This window comes from Lithobates pipiens, unplaced genomic scaffold (assembly GCF_037356315.1).
Source record: "Lithobates pipiens isolate NorthernLeopardFrog02 unplaced genomic scaffold, aLitPip1_a1.2 Scaffold_23, whole genome shotgun sequence".
Taxonomy (NCBI): domain Eukaryota; kingdom Metazoa; phylum Chordata; class Amphibia; order Anura; family Ranidae; genus Lithobates; species Lithobates pipiens.
The window spans coordinates 143,221,327-143,244,747 of NW_027507785.1; the positions used below are offsets into that span (position 1 = coordinate 143,221,327).

A 23,421-nucleotide genomic window follows, 5' to 3' on the forward strand; every position below is an offset into this window, starting at 1 on the left:
TGGCTACATCACCCTGAATGCGCCCCATCTCATCTGATCTCGGATGCTAAGCAGGGTCGTACCTGGATGGGAGACCGCCTGGAAATACCAGGTGCCGTATGCTTTTTTTAATATGTTGTTGGCGTCAACGGCCTGTTTTATTTTTCAGCTTGTTTGCTGAGGTGACAATCTTGGCGTTTGTCAAGAGGGTTGAGAGTGGCCAGCAAGGTCTCCTACGGCCACATCACCCTGAATGCGCCTGATCTCATCTGATCTCGGATGCTAAGCAGGGTCAGGCCTGGTTTGTACATGGATGGTAGACCACCTGGGGATACAAGGTGATGAAGGCTTTTTTTTTATATGTTGTTGGCGTCGACGACCGGTTTTATTTTTCTGCTTGTTTGCCGAGGTGACAATCTTGGCGTTTGTCAAGAGGGTTGAGAGTGGCCAGCAAGATCACCTGTGGTCACATCACCCTGAATGCGCCTGATCTTGTCTGATCTCGGATGCTAAGCAGGGTCGAGCCTGCTTAGCACCTGGATGGGAGACCGCCTGGGAATAGCAGGTGCCATAGGCTTTTTCTTAATATGTTGTTGGCGTCTAAGGAAATGTTATACTTTTATGCTTGTTTGCCAAGGTGACATCTTGGCGTTTGTCAAGAGGGTTGAGAGTGGCCAGCAAGATCGCTTGCTGCCACATCACCTTGAACGCATCTGATCTCGTCTGATTTTGAATGCTAAGTAGGGTCGGGCCTGGTTAGTACCTGCATGGGAGCCCGTCTGGGAATACCAGGTGCTATAGACAATTTTTTATATTTTGTTGGCGTAGACGACCTGTTTTATTTTTCTACTTGTTTTCTGAGGTGACCATCTTGGCATTTGTCAAGAGGGTTGAGAGTGGCCAGCAAGATCGCCTATGGCAACCAGATGAGATGGGGTGCATTCAGGGTGCTGAATGCACCCCATCTCATCTGGTCTCAGATGCTAAGCAGGTTCGGGCCTATTAAGTACCTGGATGGGAGAACCCCTAGGAATACCAGGTGCCATATGTTTTTTTAATATGTTGTTGGCGTCAACTACCTGTTTTATTTTTCTGCTTGTTTGCCGAGGTGACCATCTTGGAGTTTGTCAAGAGGGTTGAGAGTGGCCAGCAAGATCGCCTATGGCTACATCACCCAGAATGCGCCCCATCTCATCTGATCTCGGATGGTAAGCAGGGTTGTACCTGGATGGGAGACCACCTTGAAATACCAGGTGCCGTATGCTTTTTTAATATGTTGTTGGCATCGGCGACCTGTTTTATTTTTCTGCTTGTTTGCTGAGGTGACAATCTTGGCGTTTGTCAAGAGGGTTGAGAGTGGCCAGCAAGGTCTCCTACGTCCACATCACCCTGAATACGCCTGATCTCGTCTGATCTCGGATGCTAAGCAGGGTCATACCTGGACGATAGACCGTCTGGAAATACCAGGTGCCGTATGCTTTTTTTAATATGTTGTTGGCGTCGACGACCTGTTTTATTTTTCTGCTTGTTTGCCGAGGTGACAATCTTGGCGTTTGTCAAGAAGGTTGAGAGTGGCCAGCAAGATCGCCTATGGCTACATCACCCTGAATGCGCCCCATCTCATCTGATCTCGGATGCTAAGCAGGGTCGTACCTGGACGGTAGACCGTCTGGAAATACCAGGTGCCGTATGCTTTTTTTAATATGTTGTTGGCGTCGACGACCTGTTTTATTTTTCTGCTTGTTTGCTGAGGTGACAATCTTGGCGTTTGTCAAGAGGGTTGAGAGTGGCCAGCAAGGTCTCCTATGGCCACATCACCCTGAATGCACCTGATCTCCTCTGATCTCGGATGCTAAGCAGGGTCAGGCCTGTTTTGTACATGGATGGTAGACCACCTGGGGATACCAGGTGATGAAGGCTTTTTCTTTAATATGTTGTTGGCGTCGACGACCTGTTTTATTTTTCTGCTTGTTTGCCGAGGTGACAATCTTGGCGTTTGTCAAGAGGGTTGAGAGTGGCCAACAAGATCGCCTACGGCCACATCACCCTGAATGCGCCCCATCTCATCTGATCTTACCTGCTAAGCAGGGTGGGGGCTTGGTTTGTACCTGGATGGGAGACAGCGTGGGAATGGCAGGTGCCATAGGCTTTTTTTAATATGTTGTTGGCATCGACGACCTGTTTTATTTTTCTGCATATTTGCCGAGGTGACCATTTTGGAGTTTGTCAAGAAGGTTGAGAGTGCCCAGCAAGATCGCCTATTGCCACATCACTCTGAATGCGCCCGATTTCGTCTGATCTCGGATGCTAAGCAGGGTCGGGCCTGGTTATTTCCTGGATGGGAGAACGCCTGGGAATACCAGGTGCCGTAGGCTTTTTTTAATATGTTGTTGGCGTCGACGACCTATTTTATTTTTCTGCTTGTTTGCCGAAGGTGACCATCTTGGCGTTTGTCAAAAGGGTTAAGAGTGGCCAGCAAGATCCCCTATGGCCACATCACCCTGAATGCGCCCGATCTCATATGATCTCGGATGCTAAGCAGGGTTGGGCCTGGATGGGAGACCGCCTGGGAATAGCAGGTGCTGCAGGCTTTTTTTTAATATGTTGTTGGCGTTGACTACCTGTTTTATTTTTCTGCTTGTTTGCCGAGGTGACCATCATGGCGTTTCTCAAGAGGGTTGAGAGTGGTCAGCAAGATTGCCTATGGCCACATCACTCTGAATGCGCCTGATTTCATCAGATCTCGGATGCTAAGCAGGGTCAGGCCTGGATGGGAGACCGCCTGGGAATAGCAGGTGCTGCAGGCTTTTTTAAAATATGTTGTTGGCGTCGACGACCTGTTTTATCTTTCTGCTTGTTTGCCGAGGTGACCATCTTGGCGTTTGTCAAGAGGGTTGAGAGTGGCCAGCAAAACCACCTATGGCTACATTACCCTGAATGCGCCCCATCTTATCTGATCTCGGTTGCTAAGCAGGGTCGTACCTGGATGGGAGACCGCCTGGAAATACCAGGTGCCGTGGGCTTTTTTTTAATATGTTGTTGGCGTCGACAACCTGTTCTATTTTTCTGCTTGTTTGCTGAGGTAACCATCTTGGCGTTTGTCAAGAGGGTTGAGAGTGGGCAGCAAGATCGCCTACGGCCACATCACCCGGAATGCGCCCGATCTCTTCCGATCTCGGATCCTAAGCCGGCTCAGGCCTGGTTAGTAGCTAGATGGGAGCCCGCCTGAGAATACCAGGTGCTGTAGGCAATTTTTAATATTTTGTTGGCGTCGACGACCTATTTTATTTTTCTGATTGTTTGCTGAGGTGACCATCTTGGCATTTGTCAAGAGGGTTGAGAGTGGCCAGCAAGATCGCCTACGGCAACATCACCCTGAATGCACCCCATCTCGTCTGATCTCAGATGCTAAGCTGGGTCAGGCCTGGTTAGTACTTGGATGGGAGACCGCCTGCGAATACCAGGTGCCGTAGGCTTTTTGTAAATATGTTGTTGGCGTCAACGACCTGTTTTATTTTTCTGCTTGTTTGCCGAGGTGACCATCTTGGCGTTCGTCAAGAGGGTTGAGCATGGCCAGCAAGATCTCCTACGGCCACATCACCCTGAATGCGCCTGATCTTGTCTGATCTCGGATGCTAAGCAGGGTCAGGCCTGGATGGTAAACCGCCTGGGGATACCAGGTGCTGTAGGCTTTTTTTAATATGTTGTTGGCATCGACGACTTGTTTTATATTTCTGCTTGCTTCCCGAGGTGACCATCTTGGCATTTGTCAAGAGGGTTGAGAGTGGCCAGCAAGATCACCTATGGCTACATTACCCTGAATGCGCCCCATCTTATCTGATCTCGGTTGCTAAGCAGGGTCGTGCCTGGTTAGTACCTGGATGGGAGAACGCCTGGGAAAACCAGGTGCCGTGGGCTTTTTTTTAATATGTTGTTGGCGTCGACGACCTGTTTTATTTTTCTGCTTGTTTGCCGAGGTGACCATCTTGGCGTTTGTCAAGAGGGTTGAGAGTGGCTGGCAATATCATCTACGGCCACATGACCCTGAATGCACCCGATCTCATCTGATCTCGGATGCTAAGCAGGGTCGGGCCTGGTTAGTATCTGGATGGGAGACCTCCTGGGAATACCAGGTGCCGTAGGCTTTTTGTCATGGTTATGCAGTGATCTTCCTGTGTTTGCTTACCTCCCCTCATGTGTTCAGACTAAGAGGCCAGCCACTTCCACCTCATGGTTTTTATAACCTCTCCTCTAAGCCATCAGTGCTGATCAACCATTGTGTATTCCTTTGTGTATTCCTTTGTGTGTTAGCTTCCTGTTACCTGCCGTGTGCTCTTCTACTGTTTTCCGTTACCGACTTTTGCGTGTCTTTGACTATCCCTGTTTGCCTGTGATCCTGACCTTTTGGCGTGTCCCCGACTATTCTTGTCTGCTTGTGGCCCCCGACCTTGGCTTTGTCCCTCACCATCCCTATCCTCCTGTTGCCTACTGTGGGTGTGAGCTGGGAGACCCTGGGGGTCACGACCTGGAGTCAGTTGTAGCCAAGTCCATCCTCACCACTCCAGGCTCTGGTGAACACCTGCTGGCTCTTAGACTCCGCGCCTCAGGGAATTTTGAGCTCTAACCCCGGTGGGACCTGTCTCCCGTCCGCAGCAGTCAGCTGTAGGGTCCACAACCTTGCGGTGCACTCCTGATCCCTACGGTGTGCATCTGTCACCTCGCCTCAAGGTGACCTGACAGTTTGATCAGCCATGGACCCGGCTGACGTGCCGCTTCCTGCAGATGATCCATTGCAGAGCTTAGTTCGCAGACTTGAGACCCAAGAATCGCATCAGTCCCAGATGATGCGATTCCTTCAGGATTTGGCATCGCGTGTTGAACAGGTTCAGGCCTCATTAGGACCCCCGGTTCAACAACCTCAACCGCTATCTGCTGGTGCATCTATCGCATCAGTCGCAGCCACACATTCATTACAACTACCAGCTCCGGCCCGTTTCTCTGGGGACTCCAAGGCTTGCAGGGGGTTCATTTTGAACTTCAGCCCCAAAGCTTCCTGTCCGATCGGGCAAAAGTCGCATATATCATATCCCTCCTGTCCGGCGAGGCGTTGGCTTGGGCCGCCCCTCTGTGGGAACTGGGTGATCCAGTGGTTTCTAGCCTGTCTGATTTCTTGAAACTTTTTCGGAATATCTTCGAGGAACCGGGTCGTGTCTCCTCAGCGGCTAGTGCTCTTTTACGTCTCCGTCAAGAGTCTGCATCTGTGGGACAGTATGCTCTTCAGTTCCGTATCCTCACAGCTGAATTGAGCTGGAATAATGAGGCCCTAGTTGCAACCTTTTTACATGGCCTCTCTGATAGAGTGAAGGATGAATTAGCAGGAAGATCCCTTCCTGCTGATCTGGACAGTGTCATCACCTTGTGTAACCAGATCGATATTCGCTTTCAGGAGAGGGCCCTGGAAAAAAGACGCCAGCACTCCCCGTTCTTTAGGCAGCCTGAGCCCCCTGTCCCTTCGATCCGAGGAACACCCCCTGCCAAGTCTCTGACTTGCTGACTATGGAATGCAAATATAAAAATATACTCCCCACAAAAACCGTGGTGAAAATATAGTTGAAGTTTGTTCCCCTCTTCCACCCGAAACAAAATAGCAGATCTCTGCGAGCGGATATGTACCTCTGTGCATTGTGCTAAACAGTACTTTGGACAGGAGGGATCACTCAAATAGTAATCTGAATTTGTCCAAATCCGCGATTCAATCCTCTTAAAGCACCACACACAGATGAGTACCCTACTCTGTCCCTTTTACCTGCCCACTTTAGCAATGCTCTCTGTCTTAGCAGGATCATAGGACATATATCAACTACCCAACCATCTATCTGAATTCAGAAAACAAAAACAATCTTATACTCTAAATTGGAATTCCAAGACAAGACAAAAATTCACATACACATAAAATTAAGCATTTCTCTCCATTAACCAGTTCCCTCTACCCATGTGTCCGTCTTATAAAACTGTGAACAGTGCGACCCAAGGACTGCCACTAACCACAGTCCACAAACAGTCCCTGAAGCAGAGACAGTCGTGGGAGAAGTGTTTAACCACTTGCCGACCGCCGCACGACGATGTACGTCGACAGAATGGCACGGGCAGGCATAAGGGCTTACATGTACGTCCTTGCCTGCCCGCCGGTCGGGGGCCCGATCGGGCCCCCGCCCGGTGCCTGCGGCGGTCGGTATTCGTTCGGGAGCGATCCCGGACGAGGGGACGGCCATTCATTCATGGCCACCCCCTCGCGATCGCTCCCGACGAATGAAAATGTCCCGTGACATCATTTCCTCTCCTGTAATGTAAACACAGGAGAGGAAGTGATGTATTCTCTCCTCCGTGTCGGTATTTTTCGTTCCGACACCGAGGAGAGAGGTTCGGTGAGTTGCACCAACACACCACACATACAGTAGAACATGCCAGGCACACTCACACCCCCCCTTTACCCCCGATCACCCCCCCAATTACCCCTGCCCCCCCAGTCACAGTGACACCAATTGCTTTTTTTTTTTTTTTTTTTGCATTGGTGTCATTTGTGACTGTAATAACTGTTAGGGCAGTTAGGGTTAGCCCCCTTTAGTTCTAATGTGCCCCCCTAACCCCCCCAATAAAGGTTTAACCCCGTGATCACCCCCCGCCGCCAGTGTCACTAAGGCTGGGTTCACATTGCAGCGGTTTATGAGAACGAATGTGATTCGCACCGCACTGCAGTGCAAATCACATCCGATCTCTGTGCGATTCGAGTTCAGCCATACAGATAGTATGGCTGAATTAGTGTCGCACCCGCCGCACCCGCCACAAACTCGCACGGGACCCTTTTTTTGGTCCGCAGCAGAATCGTGGCGTAATTTGTGTCGCACCCGCCGCACCCGCCGCAAATTCGCCAGGACCCTTTTTTTGGCCCGCAGCAGAATCGGATCGCATGGGTGTTCACACCATGCGATCCGAGTTTGCAGATCGCACTGCGATATGCGAACTGATCTGGGGGTGTCATTAACATTTCACTGACACTCCCAGCAGTTCGCATAGGGCAGTGTGAACTGCCGCCGGGAGGCATGCGATGCGGGAACCCGCCGCGGATTCATGGCGTTCCCGCATCGCTCCAGTGTGAACCCAGCTTAATAAGCGATAGTTTTTCTGATCGCTGTATTAGTGTCACAGGTGACGCTAGTAAGGCAGGTAGGTATTTAGGTTCGCCGCAGCTTTTTATAGCGCCAGGGACCCCCATATACTACCGCATAAAGCCCCCTGATTGCCCCCTAGTTAACCCTTTCACCAGTGATCACCATATAACTGTTACAGGTGACGCTGGTTGGTTAGTTATTTTTTTATAGTTTCAGGGCACCCACCATTTATTACCTAATAAAGGTTTAACCCCCTGATCACCCGGCGGGTGTCATTTGTGACTGTAATAACTGTTAGGGCAGTTAGGGTTAGCCCCCTTTAGTTCTAAGGTACCCCCCTAACCCCCCCAATAAAGGTTTAACCCCGTGATCACCCCCCGTCGCCAGTGTCACTAAGGCTGGGTTCACATTGCAGCGGTTTATGAGAACGGATGTGATTCGCACCGCACTGCAGTGCAAATCACATCCGATCTCTGTGCGATTCGAGTTCAGCCATACAGATAGTATGGCTGAATTAGTGTCGCACCCGCCACAAACTCGCACGGGACCCTTTTTTTGGTCCGCAGCAGAATCGTGGCGTTCCCGCATCGCTCCAGTGTGAACCCAGCCTAATAAGCGATCGTTTTTCTGATCACTGTATTAGTGTCACAGGTGACACTAGTTAGGCAGGTAGGTATTTAGGTTCGCCGCAGCTTTTTATAGCACCAGGGACCCCCATATACTACCGCATAAAGCCCCCTGATTGCCCCCTAGTTAACCCTTTCACCAGTGATCACCATATAACTGTTACAGGTGACGCTGGTTGGTTAGTTATTTTTTTTATAGTTTCAGGGCACCCGCCATTTATTACCTAGTCTCACTAGTGTACCCCTAAATTTAGGGGTGTCTACTTTCCAAAATGGGGTCATTTGGGGGGGGTTTGTGCCATCTTGGCATTTTATGGCCTTCAAAACTGTAACGCCCTTAGAAAGCCTGAAGGCGGTGCTTGGTTTTCGGGGCCCGTACGCGGCTAGGCTCCCAAAAAGTCCCACATATGTGGTATCCCCGTACTCAGGAGAAGCAGCAGAATTTATTTTGGGGTGTCATTTCACATATGCCCATGGCATGCGTGAGCAATATATCATTTAGTGACAACTTTGTGAAGAAAAAAAAAAAAAAGTTTGTAATTTTCCCGCAACTTGTGGCAAAATATAAAATATTCCATGGACTCTACATGCCTCTCAGCAAATAGCTTGGGGTGTCTACTTTCTAAAATGGGGTCATTTGTGGGGGTTTTGTGCCATCTTGGTATTTTATGGCCTTCAAAACTGTAATAGGTAGTGAGGAGTGAAGTCAAATATTTACGCCCTTAGAAAACCTGAAGGCGGTTCTTGGTTTTCGGGGCCCTGTACGCGGCTAGGCTCCCAAAAAGTCCCACATATGTGGTATCCCCGTACTCAGGAGAAGCAGCAGAATTTATTTTGGGGTGTCATTTCACATATGCCCATAGCATGTGTGAGCAATATATCATTTAGTGACAACTTTGTGAAAAAAAATAAAAAAAAATTAAAGTTTGTAATTTTCCCGCAACTTGTGGCAAAATATAAAATATTCCATGGACTCAAAATGCCTCTCAGCAAATAGCTTGGGGTGTCTACTTTCTAAAATGGGGTCATTTGTGGGGGTTTTGTGCCATCTTGGCATTTTATGGCCTTCAAAACTGTAATAGGTAGTGAGAAGTGAAATCAAAAATTTACGCCCTTAGAAAGCCTGAAGGCGGTGCTTGGTTTTCAGGGCCCCGTACGCGGCTAGGCTCACAAAAAGTCCCACATATGTGGTATCCCCGTACTCAGGAGAAGCAGCAGAATTTATTTTGGGGTATCATTTCACATATTCCCATAGCATGTGTGAGCAATATATCATTTAGTGACAACTTTGTGTAAAAAAAAATAAAAAATTTTTTTTGTCATTATTCAATCGCTTGAGGCAAAAAAATAAAATATTCAATGGGCTCAACATGCCACTTATCAATTTCCTTAGGGTGTCTACTTTCCAAAATGGGGTCATTTGGGGGGGTTTTGTACTGCCTTGCCATTTTAGCACCTCAAGAAATGAGATAGGCAGTCGTAAACTAAAAGCTGCGTAAATTCCAGAAAATGTACCTTAGTTTGTAGATGTGACAACTTTTGCGCAAACCAATAAATATACAATTATTGACTTTTTTTTACCAAAGACATGTGGCTGAATACATTTTGGCCTAAATGTATGACTAAAATTGAGTTTATTGGATTTTTCTAATAACAAAAAGTAGAAAATATCATTTTTTTTCAAAATTTGCGGTCTTTTTACGTTTATATCGCAAAAAATAAAAATCGCAGAGGCAATCAAATACCATCAAAAGAAAGCTCTATTTGTGGGAAGAAAAGGACGCAAATTTTGTTTGGGTACAACATTGCATGACCGCGCAATTACCAGTTAAAGCAGCGCAGTGCCAAATTGTAAAAAGACCTCTGGTCATTTACCAGCAAAATGGTCCGGTCTGAAGGTGGTTAAACATGTTTTCCCTCCGACAGAAACAGTCAGTCCATAAAACTGCGACCCTTTTGCCTCATGTCAGAATTCACACCCCCAAACCCACCAGCTCAGAGGTGGAGAATCGGAGAGCGATGAGGGAATCTGGGGGAATCCGAGGGGGGAAGCAGGAAGATTCATATTCTCCCTCTACCTAACTCAGACCCCCCAAAACAGTAACCATGTCCCCCTGTCAGTGCATCCAGCAGCAATTTAATCACTGCCCAATAAACCAACATCTTGATGTCTCTATGAATCTCTGGTACCGTAATCCCGCAAAAGTCTCACGAGACCCCAGCACCAGGGCTGCTCATTTCACGAGGTGGGGTGCTTTAAACAAGGTTTCTAGCCTCCCCACCAGCTCTCTCTCTTTTTACCCTTGGTTGAACCCTTTTCCCGTGCCTGTTGCCAAACAGGGATCTGCACTGATCTGCACATCCCACCAACCCACCTGTACCGACTCATTATAACTTCAGAAAACAACAATAAACAAATAATCAATGAACAGACACACAAATAAACAAGTCTACACTAAAACATCCCTAGTTTAACAACACCTTTTATCTGACAATCCAAATGAAACTAGCTGTGACACTCTAAAAATCCTTATTTTAAACAAAACTCTCTCTATGTTAATTTCCTTACCTGCCCAAAACCTCCCATCCCGGCTGTCCTTTAAAATCATTTCCTCAACGCAAATAGAATGTCCCTTTTAACTCTCAAAACAAGCTCTGCTAACTTCCCATTTTCTAAATGTAACTTTACTTCACTTTTTTTTTCTTCCTTCTATGTCAGTTCTAAAATGGCTTTGAAACCCGGCTTGTATATAAAAAGAACAATGCATTGAAAAACCTTGCAAAATGCACACCTTCCTTTAATAAATAACTCAAATCTCTCCTTTACCTTCTAACTTCACTTACTTTACCTTCAATAAATGTAGGATATTCTTAATTAACATCTTACTCACTTACTTAAATCTCATCACTCCTGGGCATTCTTCCAAAATACCCACCTGTCAAAATCAACCCCCTTCCACCTAACACATACATTTTACAACCTGCAAAAAATACCATTCCGATACCCTTCCAAGAGTTACCAAAACACATGTTAAACATGTGCAAACAAATTATGCACTTCTCAAGCAGAGAAATTTAACAAGGGAAATTTACTTCACTCTAATCTAATTTTCCCCTTTTGGGACATCATATAACAGTGAAAACAGGGGCTGCCTTACCTTCCATACAGCTCTGTATCCCACACAACACAACACATATCTTATTACTTTAATACAAATGCGATAGACAAGAAAAGCCAGATAGAGCAAAAGTTTGTAGCAGTTTTGTGGGTTCCGGTAGTAATTGGTAATTGCCCCATTACCCTTTTTTTCCTTCTCCTACCCTAAAGGAGCCTAATATTAGGTTTTTAAACAGAGTCCCACCAAGGACATACACAGGCTTCTCATAAGCCACTTCTTAACAGCCTGGTCCGTCTCACAATTCTCTTAACTAAAATTTATCTGGCCAGGGTTGTGTCTGTTAAAGCTTCAACGTTTGACCACACCCTGCCAAGTCCTAAATTCCTAAATTCCAAAATCTCAGCGAGTGCCTCCATTCTGTTGTGATTAAAATGGTATTTCTTTTTACCTGACAAAGACCAGCTAGGTGTAACTAACGCAATTACAATACTCACGAGACCCTTTAACTAATGCTGCAGCATTAGGAGACAACACAAAAAAGTAGACCAGCACATTTACAGCTTAGCAGTTGTCTAATTTATTGTGGGAGGGGCTGCACTCTATATGCACCCTTATCAGCCAATCATTGCATAGAACATGGGTGTGGTTAATACATAGGCGTACATTACACACCATCATTAGATATCATTATGCATGTCATCTGCTTCTGAATCACAGTCATGGGATATGTGGCCCAGACATATTGTGACACAATCTCTTTATTTAGACAGCATAGAATGAGACTGCCTATGCAAGCTATATTTCCTTATGTGCATGTTTACAGAAAAACTGCTACAGTCTGCAGATACAGAACCTAAGCATAATCCCATATGAACTTACAAAGATGGAGTCACTCTGGTTCAGCCATATTACTACACCTTTGTCTGTCCCTAAGACCCCTTGGACGCACAGCCAGGCTAACTTGTCTGCAAGTTCCACAGTTGCTATGCCCTGTGATGCGATTGAGATGGTCGCTACACCTGATAATACTATTCAGTTGACCTCTGCACCAGTTATGCCAGTCCAGGCCATGCCCAATGAGTTTCCTGCTTCTTGTTCAGTACCTTCGGTGACCTGGCCTCACCCTACTGCTACTATGTCCGTTCAAACCCGTTTAAGAGGCTCAATCCATCCTTTGGAAAGAATTCCTCATTCGGCCAGGAGGGGTTTTCAATCTTTTTCTCAGGGTTCTCTGCATTCTGTTTGTGTTGCAGCTATCCAGCATGACTCTTGTGACATGTCACTTTCTAACCAACCTGACCTCAGGGATCCACTGACCTATGCCCAGTCTGGTGGTCCTGTTATGGATGCCCAGCTCATCTTTAAGGGTGTGGGGGACCCTGCTCAGACTCCTGATCTTCTCATGCCCTTACCCATTCTTAAAAAGCCTTTAGTCCCGAAGTCCTCTCGTCCTCTCCCTACCTCTGTTTCGGTCTCTGAGGATAATCTAAAATACGAGGTTAGTCAAGTTTTGGATTCCTGGCTCCGTAAAGGCATTCTTCAGTACCTCGTAGTCTGGAAAGGGTTGGGCCCTGAGGAGAGGTCTTGGATCACTGCATCTGAGGTCTTTGCTCCCTGTCTGTCAAGGAGGTTCCATCTGGAGTTTCCCTTTAAGCCTGGACCCAGGCGGGGGAGGGGGAGGCCTCGTAAGAGGGAGGGTACTGTCATGGTTATGCAGTGATCTTCCTGTGTTCGCTTACCTCCCATCACGTGTTCAGACTAAGAGGCCAGCCACTTTCACCTGGTGGTTTTTATAACCTCTCCTCTAAGCATGGCTCCACCCCAGGCCCTATCAGGGAGCCCTATATTAACCTGTGCACTGCAGGCCATCAGTGCTGATCAACCATTGTGTATTCCTTTGTGTGTTAGCTTCCTGTTACCTGCCGTGTGCTCTTCTACTGTTTTCCGTTACCGACTTTGGCGTGTTAGGGTTCACAACCTTGCGGTGCACTCCTGATCCCTACGGTGTGCATCTGTCACCTCGCCTCAAGGTGACCTAACACTTTTCTTTTAATATGTTTTTGGTGTCGACGACCTGTTTTATGTTTCTGCTTGTGTGCCGAGGTGACCATCTTGGCGTTGGTCAAGAGGGTTGAGAGTGGCCAGCAAGATCGCCTACGGCCACATCACCCTGAATGCACCTGATCTCATCTGATCTCGGATGCTAAGAAGGGTCGGGCCTGGTAAGTACCTGGATGGGAGACCGCCTGGGAATACCAGGTGCTGTTGGCTTTTTTTTTATATGTTGTTGGTGTCGACGATCTGTTTTATTTTTCTGCTTTTTTGCCGAGGTGACCATCTTGGCATTTGTCAATAGGGTTGAGAGTGGCCAGCAAGATTGCCTACGGCCGCATCACCCTGAATGTGCCCGATCTCGTCTGATCTTGGATACTAAGCAGGATCTGGCCTGGTTAGTACCTGGATGAGAGACTGCCTAGGAATACCAGGTGCTATAGGCTTTTTTTTAATATGTTGTTGGCGTTGACAACCTGTTTTATTTTTCTGCTTGTTTGCCCGAGGTGACCGTCTTGGCGTTTGTCAAGAGGGGGGAGAGTGGCTATTTGATCGCCTTCAGCCAATTCCCCCTGAATGCGCCCAATCTCGTCTGATCTCAGATGCTAAGCATGGTCGGGCCTGGTTAGTACCTGGATGGTAGACCGCCTAGGAATACCAGGTGCCGTAGTTTTTTTTAAAAATGTTGTTGGTGTCGGAGATCTGTTTTATTTTTCTGCTTGTTTGCCGAGGTGACCATCTTGTCAAGAGGGTTGAGAGTGGCTGGCAAGATCGCCTTGGCCACATCACCCTGAATGTGCCTGATCTCGTCTGATCTCAGATGCTAAGCAGGGTCGGGCCTGGTTAGTAACTGGATGGGAGACCGCCTGGGAATACCAGGTGCCGTAGGCTTTTTTTAATGTTGGCGTCGACGACCTGTTAATTTTCTGGTTGTTTGCCGAGGTGACCATCTTGGCGTTTGTCAAGAGGGTTGAGAGTGGCTATTAAGATCGCCTTCGGCCACTTCACCCTGAATGAGCCTGATCTCATCTGATCTCAGATGCTGAGCATGGTCAGGCCTGGTTAGTACCCGGATGGCAGACCACCTGGGAATACCAGGTGCCGTAGGTTTTTTTAAAAATGTTGTTGGCGTCGACGACCCGTTTTATTTTTCTGCTTGTTTGCCGAGGTGACCATCTTGACGTTTGTCAAGAGGGTTGAGAGTGGCTGGCAAGAGCGCCTACGGCCACATCACCCTGAATGCGCCTGATCTAGTCTGATCTTGGATGCCAAGCAGGGCCTGGTTAGTACCTGGATGGGAGACCGCCTGGGAATACCAGGTTCCGTAGGCTTTTTTTAATGTTGGCGTTGTCGACCTGTTCATTTTCTGGTTGTTTGCCGAGGTGACCATCTTGGCGTTTGTCAAGAGGGTTGAGAGTGGCCAGCAAGATCGCCTATGGCCACATCACCCTGAATGCGCCCAATCTGGTCTGATCTCAGATTCTAAGCAGGGTCTGGCCTGGTTAGTACCTGGATGGGAGACCGCCTGGGAATACAAGGTGCCAATAGGCTTTTTTTAATATGTTGTTGGCGTTGATGGCCTGTTTTATTTTTTTGCTTGTTTGACGAGGTGACCATCTTGGTGTTTGTCAAGAGGGTTGAGAGTGGCCAAAGAGATCGTCTAGGTCCACATCACCCTTAATGCACCCTATCTCGTCTGATCTCAGATACTAAGCAAGGTCTGGCTTGGTTAGTACCTAGATGGGAGACTGCCTGGGATTATCAGGTGCCATAGGCTTTTTTTAATGCTTTTGGTGTCGACGACCTGTTTATTTTTCTGCATGTTTGCCAAGGTGACCATCTTGGCGTTTGTCAAGAAGGTTAAGAATGGCCAAAGAGACTGCCTACAGCCACATCACCCTGAATGCGCCCGATCTCGTCTGATCTCAGATGCGAAGCAGGGTTGGGTTATTCTGGGGATTGTAAGGAGGGAAATACTGCTTAGAGTTCTAAAGATCTCCCCCGCGCAGACTCCTGGTCACGATTCTTCCCAGGTGTGTAGAGAAATCCGAGGCCCTGTTGGAGTCAGAGTTGTAAATCCAGAATTTAGTGCGCTTGGTCCCATTGGACAAAATAGGAGAGAGGTTTTACTCGCACATCTTCGTAGTACGGAAACCCTTAGGGAAGTTCAAACTTATCTTGAACCTAAAGCTCTAGAACCAGTCTGGTTTACGGAAGATTCCACATGAATTAAATTTTCTCGGTCAGAGCATTACTACCTCCAAATTGCTACATGGCATTTATAGACCTCAGAGATGCTATCTTCATATCCTAATTGCAGAGGGGTTTCAGTAATTTCTCTGGCAGTATGAGTCAATGAAGAAACGGTCCACTTGCAGTTTTAGGCTCTTCCATTCGGCCTATCCTCCTCGCCTCGCATTTTTACGAAGGTCATGACTAAGGCCCAGGATTTTCTTAGTCTAAGGCGTCTCGATAATTGCTTACATGGACAACTTTCTCCTCTGCAGCTTCCCCAGCACAGTTAATCCGGGATCTGGAGCTGACAAAGGACTTTGAGAAGCCTTGGGTGGCTGCTTAACCTCAAAGTCCAGCTTTGTGCCCTCCCAGTGAATTGCCTACCTGGGGTATTTCTGTGACAGGAAAAGGTGCATAAGGTAGACGGCACAATGATTCTGCTTCAGGGCAGCCAGCCAGAAACAACAGAAACAGATAACAGAAATGTTATCTTCAGCTATCCAAGTAGTACAATGGACAGGGCTACACTTTCATCCCCTACAGAGCTTCATACTGGAGGTGTTGGGACCACAGTCAAACATCATTAGATGTCCCAGTGAAGATGCTACCACGAGTAAAAAGATCTTTGCGTGGTGGATTGCAAACCTGTCCCAGGGTCGGTTGTGGGCTTTTCCAGTCACCAAGATGGTGACCACGGATGCAAGATGCAGGGGCTGGGGTTCCCACCTGGTGCCTCTGCTAACACAGGGTGCCTGGAAGGGAGAGCAACTCCAAAGGTTGTCAAACTGGATGGAACTGAAGACTGTGTCTTTAGCACTCCTGGCCTTCCAGGGGTAACACAGAGGCCACCACATACAGCTGCAGTCGGACAACTCTTCAGTGGTGGCATATATAAACAAACAAGGAAGAACTAGGAGCGGAGCCCTTCTATCCCTGGCATCAGAAATCCTGAGCCCGGCCGAACACAATGCACTGTCCCTCTCCACGGTTCATTTAAAAGGGGAGAAACAGTCGTAGACTTCCTCAGCAGGAGTACACTGAAGGAGAGTGATTAGGTCCTGAACCAGGAGGTCTTCAAGCTGATAACCAGGAGATGAGCACCACCACACATGGATCTTTTTGCCTCAAAGGGAACTGCAAAAACTCTGCTATTCTCACAAAACAGGTTGGAAAGCACTCTGGGCGGATGCACTAGTGAAGGAATTGGCATTTCTCCAGGTGCTATAAAGTTTCTCGCAGGGTCTGATACTTTGTCCCCAGGTGGAGTGGTGGAACCTTGCGGCCTGGTTACTGAGGAGTTGCTAAACTCCAAAGGTTTTTCAGAGAGGTTAGTTTCCACTCTGCTCGGTAGGAGGAAAAAGGAGACATGCCTGCTATACTGGAAGACCTGGATGCGCTTTTAAAGACTGGTGTACAGAAAACTCCTTCAATGTACCATTGCACTATTGGAGTTGCTGCAGTGCTGGGCAGATGAGGGTTTAGCCCTAAGCACTTTGAAAAGCCAGGTGTTGGCCCTCAGTGCATTTTTGGAAAAAGCACTGGCCTCCAATCCTTGGGTGGTTAGGTTCCTTAAGGTGCTGGGTAGGCAGTGGGACCTGTCTTTAGTTTTGCAGGACCTAGTGGGGGTGTCAGGTCACCTGAGACCAGGTGACAGATGCACTCCATAGGAGTTGGAAGTGCACCGCTAGGTAGTGGACCTTAGGACTGACTGCTGCAGATTGTACCCAGGGAGATTCAGGACACAGGTCTACTGTATCACTAACACAGATCCCAGTAGGAGCTAGAGCATAGATTCCCCAGGGCGCGGAGTCTAAGAGCCAGCAGGTGTTCACCAGAGCCTCCAGTGGTGAGGATGGACTTCGCTGCAGTCTGGCTCCAGGTCGCGGCCCCTAGGGTCTCACAGCTCACACTCACAGTAGACTACAGGAGAAGGAAGCAGCAGGCTGGAACAACAAGAATAGTAAGGGGATAAGGCAGAGGTCAGGGCAACTAGCAAACAGGAACAACAGAGTACACGCCAAAGGTTCAGGGTCACAGGCAGACAGGGATGGTCAGGGACATGCCAAAAGCTCAAGGTCACAAGCAGACAGGAATCATTGAGAACACTCCAAGGTCGGTAACAGAGACAAGCGAAGAGCACCCGGCAAGCAGGATCCAGGAAGCCAAACACACAATGAATACACAATGGTTGATCAGCACTGCACAGATTAATATAGGGTTCCCTGATAGGGCCTGGGGTGGAGCCATGCTTAGAGGAGAGGTTATAAAAACCCCCAGATGGACGTGGCTGGCCTCTTAGTCAGAACACATGGAGGGGAGGTAAGAAAACAGAGGAAGATCACTGCATAACCATGACAGGGGGGTTCCCTTTTGAACCTCTAGAAGGATGTTCGCTAAAACGGCTAACTCTTAAAATGGCCTTTTTAGTAGCAATAACGCCCGCCAGGAGGGTCAGCAAGCTGGAAGCTTTGTCAATTAGACCCCCCCTTTTTTGTTTTTCCATATCAAATAGTCTTCAAGACTGATTCGGCCTTTTTGCCAAAAGTGGCTTCAAGGTTCCACAGAAGCCAAGAAATAGTTTTGCCCACGTTTTGTGCTAACCTCTCAGGAGATGGGATTTTTTAAGTTCAACATGTTGGATGTAAAGAGATGCATCCTTCAATACTTAGAGGAAATAAAACCTGTCAAGAAAACTGCTTCCTTGTTTTATTTTCGGGTGCAAAGAAAGGTTATGAGGACTCCAGACATTACTATAGCTAGGTGGCCTAGGTTAGCCATTGGCCAAGCATACACTTTAGCGTGCTAGGAGGTTCCCGAAGGCATCAAGGCACACTCCACTAGAGATATGGTGGCTTCACAAGTGGAAAGGGCTGGAGCTACGCCAGAGCAACTTGATCCAGTTTTACCATCTTTGTAAAACATTACAAGGTGGACCAGGTGTCTGTAAAAGAGCAGTCCTTTGGTTGAAAGGTCTTGCAAGCCATAGTCCCACCCTAACAGTGAGTGCTTGTTTATCCTCAAGGTGGCTGTCCTAAAAGACGCAGAGGGAAAACCAAAGTTGGGCTTACTGGTAACCTTTTTTCCTGCAGTCTTTCAGGATAGCAATGGTTACCCACCCGGATGTATAGGTTTCTTGGGGGGCCTCAACACAGGAATGGCAGAACTATTTTATTTTTTGTTATGTTCTTGTGTGTCCCCAGCTGGCCGGAGTTGCTCTTGAAAATCTGAAGGGCTGGCGGACTAAGTGAATTTTTAAGATGAATGTGAATAAGAAACTCGAGCGCTAATATAAATATTAACAAAAAAACAAAATTCTGATATTCTGATGTGCTCTTGTATCACAAATAGGATAGATTAAATAGTGTGCTAGAACCTATAAAACCCTTCCACAGTGATAAGTTTTTAAAGAGACATCCACATCGAATTATTTGTCCATGTGTCTAATTACCACAAAAATACTGTAATAAAAACTGTAGTAAAAAAAGCCTTAGACCGTGATCATAAAAAATCAATAAAAATGGAAAGATGAAATAATGGAAGAAGTGCAGACCAAGTCACCACCACCTCAGTGTGAACTGCCTGCTCACCCTCCAGAAGTTTTCAGACACTAAGGCCCTCATAATAGTCAGCCTGTGTGTGTTTCGAACCTTGGACACAGTTCAAACGGTTTTGCTTGATGTTTCCAAAAGCAATCCAGCCTTTCCAGGTTAAGTTGATTCTCAAAACAATCTTTGCACAAGATTGCTTATACGCAGATTGCCTCCTCTTAATAAAAAATAAACACTCACATTTGCCTCAATGTATAACGCATATTGAACGATCAGCGTAAGAACGTAGCTTTTCTCCTCACTGCACATCCAGCGTGTTCAGCGAAAACAAACATTCAGAGGTGACGTCACTGGCTCCTCCTGATGAGCTGCGTAACTTTGTTTTTTTGTAATTCATAAACTTTTTTCCAGTGAGTTCAAATTTGAGTTATAATCTTTTTTGATAATTACTGGAGGGCTGGTTGCGCACAATCTGTTTTTTATTCTCAGACTAGTAATGCATTATGGCTTGTTGGTGCATTTCCCAACTGACCCATTAAATTGTCCTGTGAGACTTTTAGGAAATGGCGAGCCATAGCTAAATGAGCAGTTCCTTCTGGCCAGTAAATATCTGGGTAATTGAAATACCCCATTAACACATTGCCCTGTCTCGCCGCCATTTATAACTGATAAGTCAGACTCCTCCTCATCCTTCAGGTTAGGTGGCCTGTAGCATATGCCCACTATTGCTTTACATTAGTTTCTTCCTTTCGTAACTACAGCTACAAGGATTCCACCTCCTCCCTTGTTCCATTAGTTGTCCCTAACAATTACTTGCAAATCCTTCTCGGTGTACAGACATACCCCTCCCCCCTTCCTACCTTCCCTGTCCCTGCAATCTAGGGAATACCCCTGAACGGTTGCCAGCCAGTTGTGTGAGCTGCAAAACCAAGTTTATTACCTTTAAAATCCCCTGCCTAAATATGCAGCTCCATTTCTTCAATTTTATTAGCTAGACTTCTAGCATTTGTGTACCTGCCTATTCATTTTGTTCGGTCGCATTTTTCCTTGTTATGAGGATGCAATTGGGATTTGCCAACTTGCTTAACTTGTGTTTTAGGTATTCTTGTTACCCAACCACTAATGCCCCCAATAGTACCTACTGAATAGTGCCTCCCTCCCTGCCAACACCTTGTTTAAAGTCCCTGTAACTTTCTGGCCACCTTCTCTCCCAACAGCTGCACCCCCTCTCCTATTTTAGATGCAGTCCGTCCCTCCTAAAGAGCTGGTAACTGAGCGAAGTCAGCCCAGTAACCCAAACTCCTCCTTACCCTACACCAGTTCCTCAGCCCCTTACCCTAATCTGCTGCTGCCTCTAGTATGGCTCGAGGTACAGGGAGTATTTATGCGAATGCCACCTTGGCAGTCTTTATCTTCAATATAGCTCCTAAATCCCTGAAATAGTTTTTTAGGGCACCCCACCTATCTCTAACTTTGTCTTTGTTACCTTCGTGTACCATTATAGAGGAGTCCTCACTAGCCCCACCCAACAATCTGTCCATCCGATCCGCGATATGCCAAACCCAAGCACCCGCTAAACATACTGTTCATTGATCATGGTCTTTGTGACATATTTCCTTATCTGTCCCTCTAATAATTGAATACCCTACCACCAGAATCTCTCTCCTTCCCCCTTGGGCCTGCCCCTGTCCTCACTGGAGTTTTTGTTCACCTTGCAGCTAGGGGAGTCACTCTGCTCCAGCAGTAACACTCTTTGACTGGCTTCCCCAACATCACACAACAGGGCATACATTTTGGGATGTGCCAATTCAGGACTGCCTTCCCTAACTTTTCCATCTACCCTGCCTTACGCTCACCCAACTTCTCTGCTCTTGTGCCTGCAAACCTGTGTCTCCAGCCACCTCTGTGCTGGCTCCTGCCAGCACCTGATGGGTACGGTCCAAACTCTTTCAGGTTGGTGATGCTGGGCAGTGTTGCCAGATGCTCCCATAGATTCAGGACCTGGGCTTCCAAAGAAGCAACCTGCTTAGTTAATGCAGCAGTATTCCCTCCCGCCCAGCGCGTCCCCCAGATGTGCCCTCCCGCCCAGCGTGTCGCCCCAATGTTTTACCATGGTGTTTCCTTTAATAATCCTAGTACACTGTAATTCTGGATGAAGGTCTGGTTTAGATATTAAAGGGGAACCTGACTCTTTATTTTTGTGGCAGAGTTTCCCTTTAATCTTTATAATCAGAGCAGATATTAACCACTTGCCGACCGCCGCACGACGATATACGTCGACAGAATGGCACGGGCAGGCATATGGGCGTATATATACGTCCCTGCCTTCCCGCGGGTGGGGGGCCCGATCGGGCCCCCCCCGGTGCCTGCGGCGGTCGGTATTCGTTCGGGAGCGATCCGGGATGAGGGGGCGGCCATTCATTCATGGCCACCCCCTCGCGATCGCTCCCGACGAATAGAAATGCTCCGTGACATCACTTCCTCTCCTGTAATGTAAACTGTAAAGTGATGTAATCTCTCCTCCATGTCGGTATTTTTTGTTCCGGCACCGAGGAGAGAGGATCGGTGAGTTGCACCAACACGACACTACACAGTAGAACATGCCAGGCACACTCACACCCCCCCTTCACCCCCCGATCACCCCCCCAATTACCCCTGCCCCCCCCAGTCACAGTGACACCAATTGCATTTTTTTTTTTTGCATTGGTGTCATTTGTGACTGTAATAACTGTTAGGGCAGTCAGGGTTAGCCCCCTTTAGTTCTAATGTACCCCCCTAACCCCCCCAATAAAGGTTTAACCCCGTGATCACCCCCCGTCGCCAGTGTCACTAAGGCTGGGTTCACATTGCAGCGGTTTATGAGAACGAATGTGATTCGCACCGCACTGCAGTGCAAATCACATCCGATCTCTGTGTGATTCGAGTTCAGCCATACAGATAGTATGGCTGAATTCGCGCCGCACCCGCCGCACCCGCCGCAAATTTGCACGGGACCCTTTTTTGGGTCCGCAGCAGAATCGGATCGCATGGGTGTTCACACCATGCGATCCGAGTTTGCAGATCGCACTGCGATATGCAAACTGATATGGGGGTGTCATTAACATTTCACTGACACTCCCAGCAGTTCACATAGGGCAGTGTGAACTGTCGCCGGGAGGCATGCGATGCGGGAACCCGCCGCGGATTCGTGGCGTTCCCGCATCGCTCCAGTGTGAACCCAGCCTAATAAGCGATGATTTTTCTGATCGCTGTATTAGTGTCACAGGTGACGCTAGTTAGGCAGGTAGGTATTTAGGTTCGCCGCAACTTTTTATAGCGCCAGGGACCCCCATATACTACCGCATAAAGCCCCCTGATTGCCCCCTAGTTAACCCTTTCACCAGTGATCACCATATAACTGTTACAGGTGACGCTGGTTGGTTAGTTATTTTTTTATAGTTTCAGGGCACCCGCCATTTATTACCTAATAAAGGTTTAACCCCCTGATCACCCGGCGGGTGTCATTTGTGACTGTAATAACTGTTAGGGCAGTTAGGGTTAGCCCCCTTTAGTTCTAAGGTACCCCCCTAACCCCCCCAATAAAGGTTTAACCCCGTGATCACCCCCCGTCGCCAGTGTCACTAAGGCTGGGTTCACATTGCAGTGGTTTATGAGAACGGATGTGATTCGCACCGCACTGCAGTGCAAATCACATCCGATCTCTGTGCGATTCGAGTTCAGCCATACAGATAGTATGGCTGAATTCGTGTCGCACCCGCCGCACCCGCCACAAACTCGCACGGGACCCTTTTTTTGGTCCGCAGCAGAATCGGATCGCATGGGTGTTCACACCATGCGATCCGAGTTTGCAGATCGCACTGCGATATGCGAACTGATCTGGGGGTGTCATTAACATTTCACTGACACTCCCAGCAGTTCGCATAGGGCAGTGTGAACTGCCGCCGGGAGGCATGCGATGCGGGAACCCGCCGCGGATACATGGCGTTCCTGCATCGCTCCAGTGTGAACCCAGCCTAATAAGCGATCGTTTTTCTGATCGCTGTATTAGTGTCACAGATGACGCTAGTTAGGCAGGTAGGTATTTAGGTTCGCCGCAGCTTTTTATAGCGCCAGGGACCCCCATATACTACTGCATAAAGCCCCCTGATTGCCCCCTAGTTAACCCTTTCACCAGTGATCACCATATAACTGTTACAGGTGACGCTGGTTGGTTAGTTATTTTTTTATAGTTTCAGGGCACCCGCCATTTATTACCTAGTCTCACTAGTGTACCCCTAAATTTAGGGGTGTCTACTTTCCAAAATGGGGTCATTTGGGGGGGTTTGTGCCATCTTGGCATTTTATGGCCTTCAAAACTGTAACGCCCTTAGAAAGCCTGAAGGCGGTGCGAGGTTTTCGGGGCCCCGTACGCGGCTAGGCTCCCAAAAAGTCCCACATATGTGGTATCCCCGTACTCAGGAGAAGCAGCAGAATTTATTTTGGGGTGTCATTTCACATATGCCCATGGCATGCGTGAGCAATATATCATTTAGTGACAACTTTGTGAAAAAAATAAATAAAATAAAAAAGTTTGTAATTTTCCCGCAACTTGTGGCAAAATATAAAATATTCCATGGACTCAACATGCCTCTCAGCAAATAGCTTGGGGTGTCTACTTTATAAAATGGGGTCATTTGTGGGGGTTTTGTGCCAT

General features: G+C 47.7%; 2 non-coding genes and 8 pseudogenes across 2 annotated transcripts; all 10 read left to right on the top strand.

Annotated features, from left to right (window-relative positions):
• The first annotated feature begins 437 nt into the window (after window positions 1–437).
• On the top strand, window positions 438–556 carry LOC143928455 (5S ribosomal RNA; annotated as a pseudogene).
• A 1,679-nt stretch (window positions 557–2,235) lies between these two features.
• Window positions 2,236–2,354, top strand: LOC143928792 (5S ribosomal RNA; annotated as a pseudogene).
• A 756-nt stretch (window positions 2,355–3,110) lies between these two features.
• LOC143928800 (5S ribosomal RNA) lies at window positions 3,111–3,229 on the top strand (annotated as a pseudogene).
• Window positions 3,230–3,336: 107 nt separating this feature from the next.
• Window positions 3,337–3,455, top strand: LOC143928489 (5S ribosomal RNA; annotated as a pseudogene).
• Window positions 3,456–3,778: 323 nt separating this feature from the next.
• Window positions 3,779–3,897, top strand: LOC143928924 (5S ribosomal RNA; annotated as a pseudogene).
• A 108-nt stretch (window positions 3,898–4,005) lies between these two features.
• On the top strand, window positions 4,006–4,124 carry LOC143929078 (5S ribosomal RNA). The gene has a single exon (XR_013262534.1). It is a non-coding gene; the product is annotated as a 5S ribosomal RNA (ribosomal RNA).
• An 8,921-nt stretch (window positions 4,125–13,045) lies between these two features.
• Window positions 13,046–13,164, top strand: LOC143928961 (5S ribosomal RNA). The gene has a single exon (XR_013262533.1). It is a non-coding gene; the product is annotated as a 5S ribosomal RNA (ribosomal RNA).
• Window positions 13,165–13,272: 108 nt separating this feature from the next.
• On the top strand, window positions 13,273–13,391 carry LOC143929057 (5S ribosomal RNA; annotated as a pseudogene).
• A 327-nt stretch (window positions 13,392–13,718) lies between these two features.
• LOC143928463 (5S ribosomal RNA) lies at window positions 13,719–13,836 on the top strand (annotated as a pseudogene).
• Window positions 13,837–13,936: 100 nt separating this feature from the next.
• On the top strand, window positions 13,937–14,055 carry LOC143928847 (5S ribosomal RNA; annotated as a pseudogene).
• The last annotated feature ends 9,366 nt before the right edge of the window (window positions 14,056–23,421 follow it).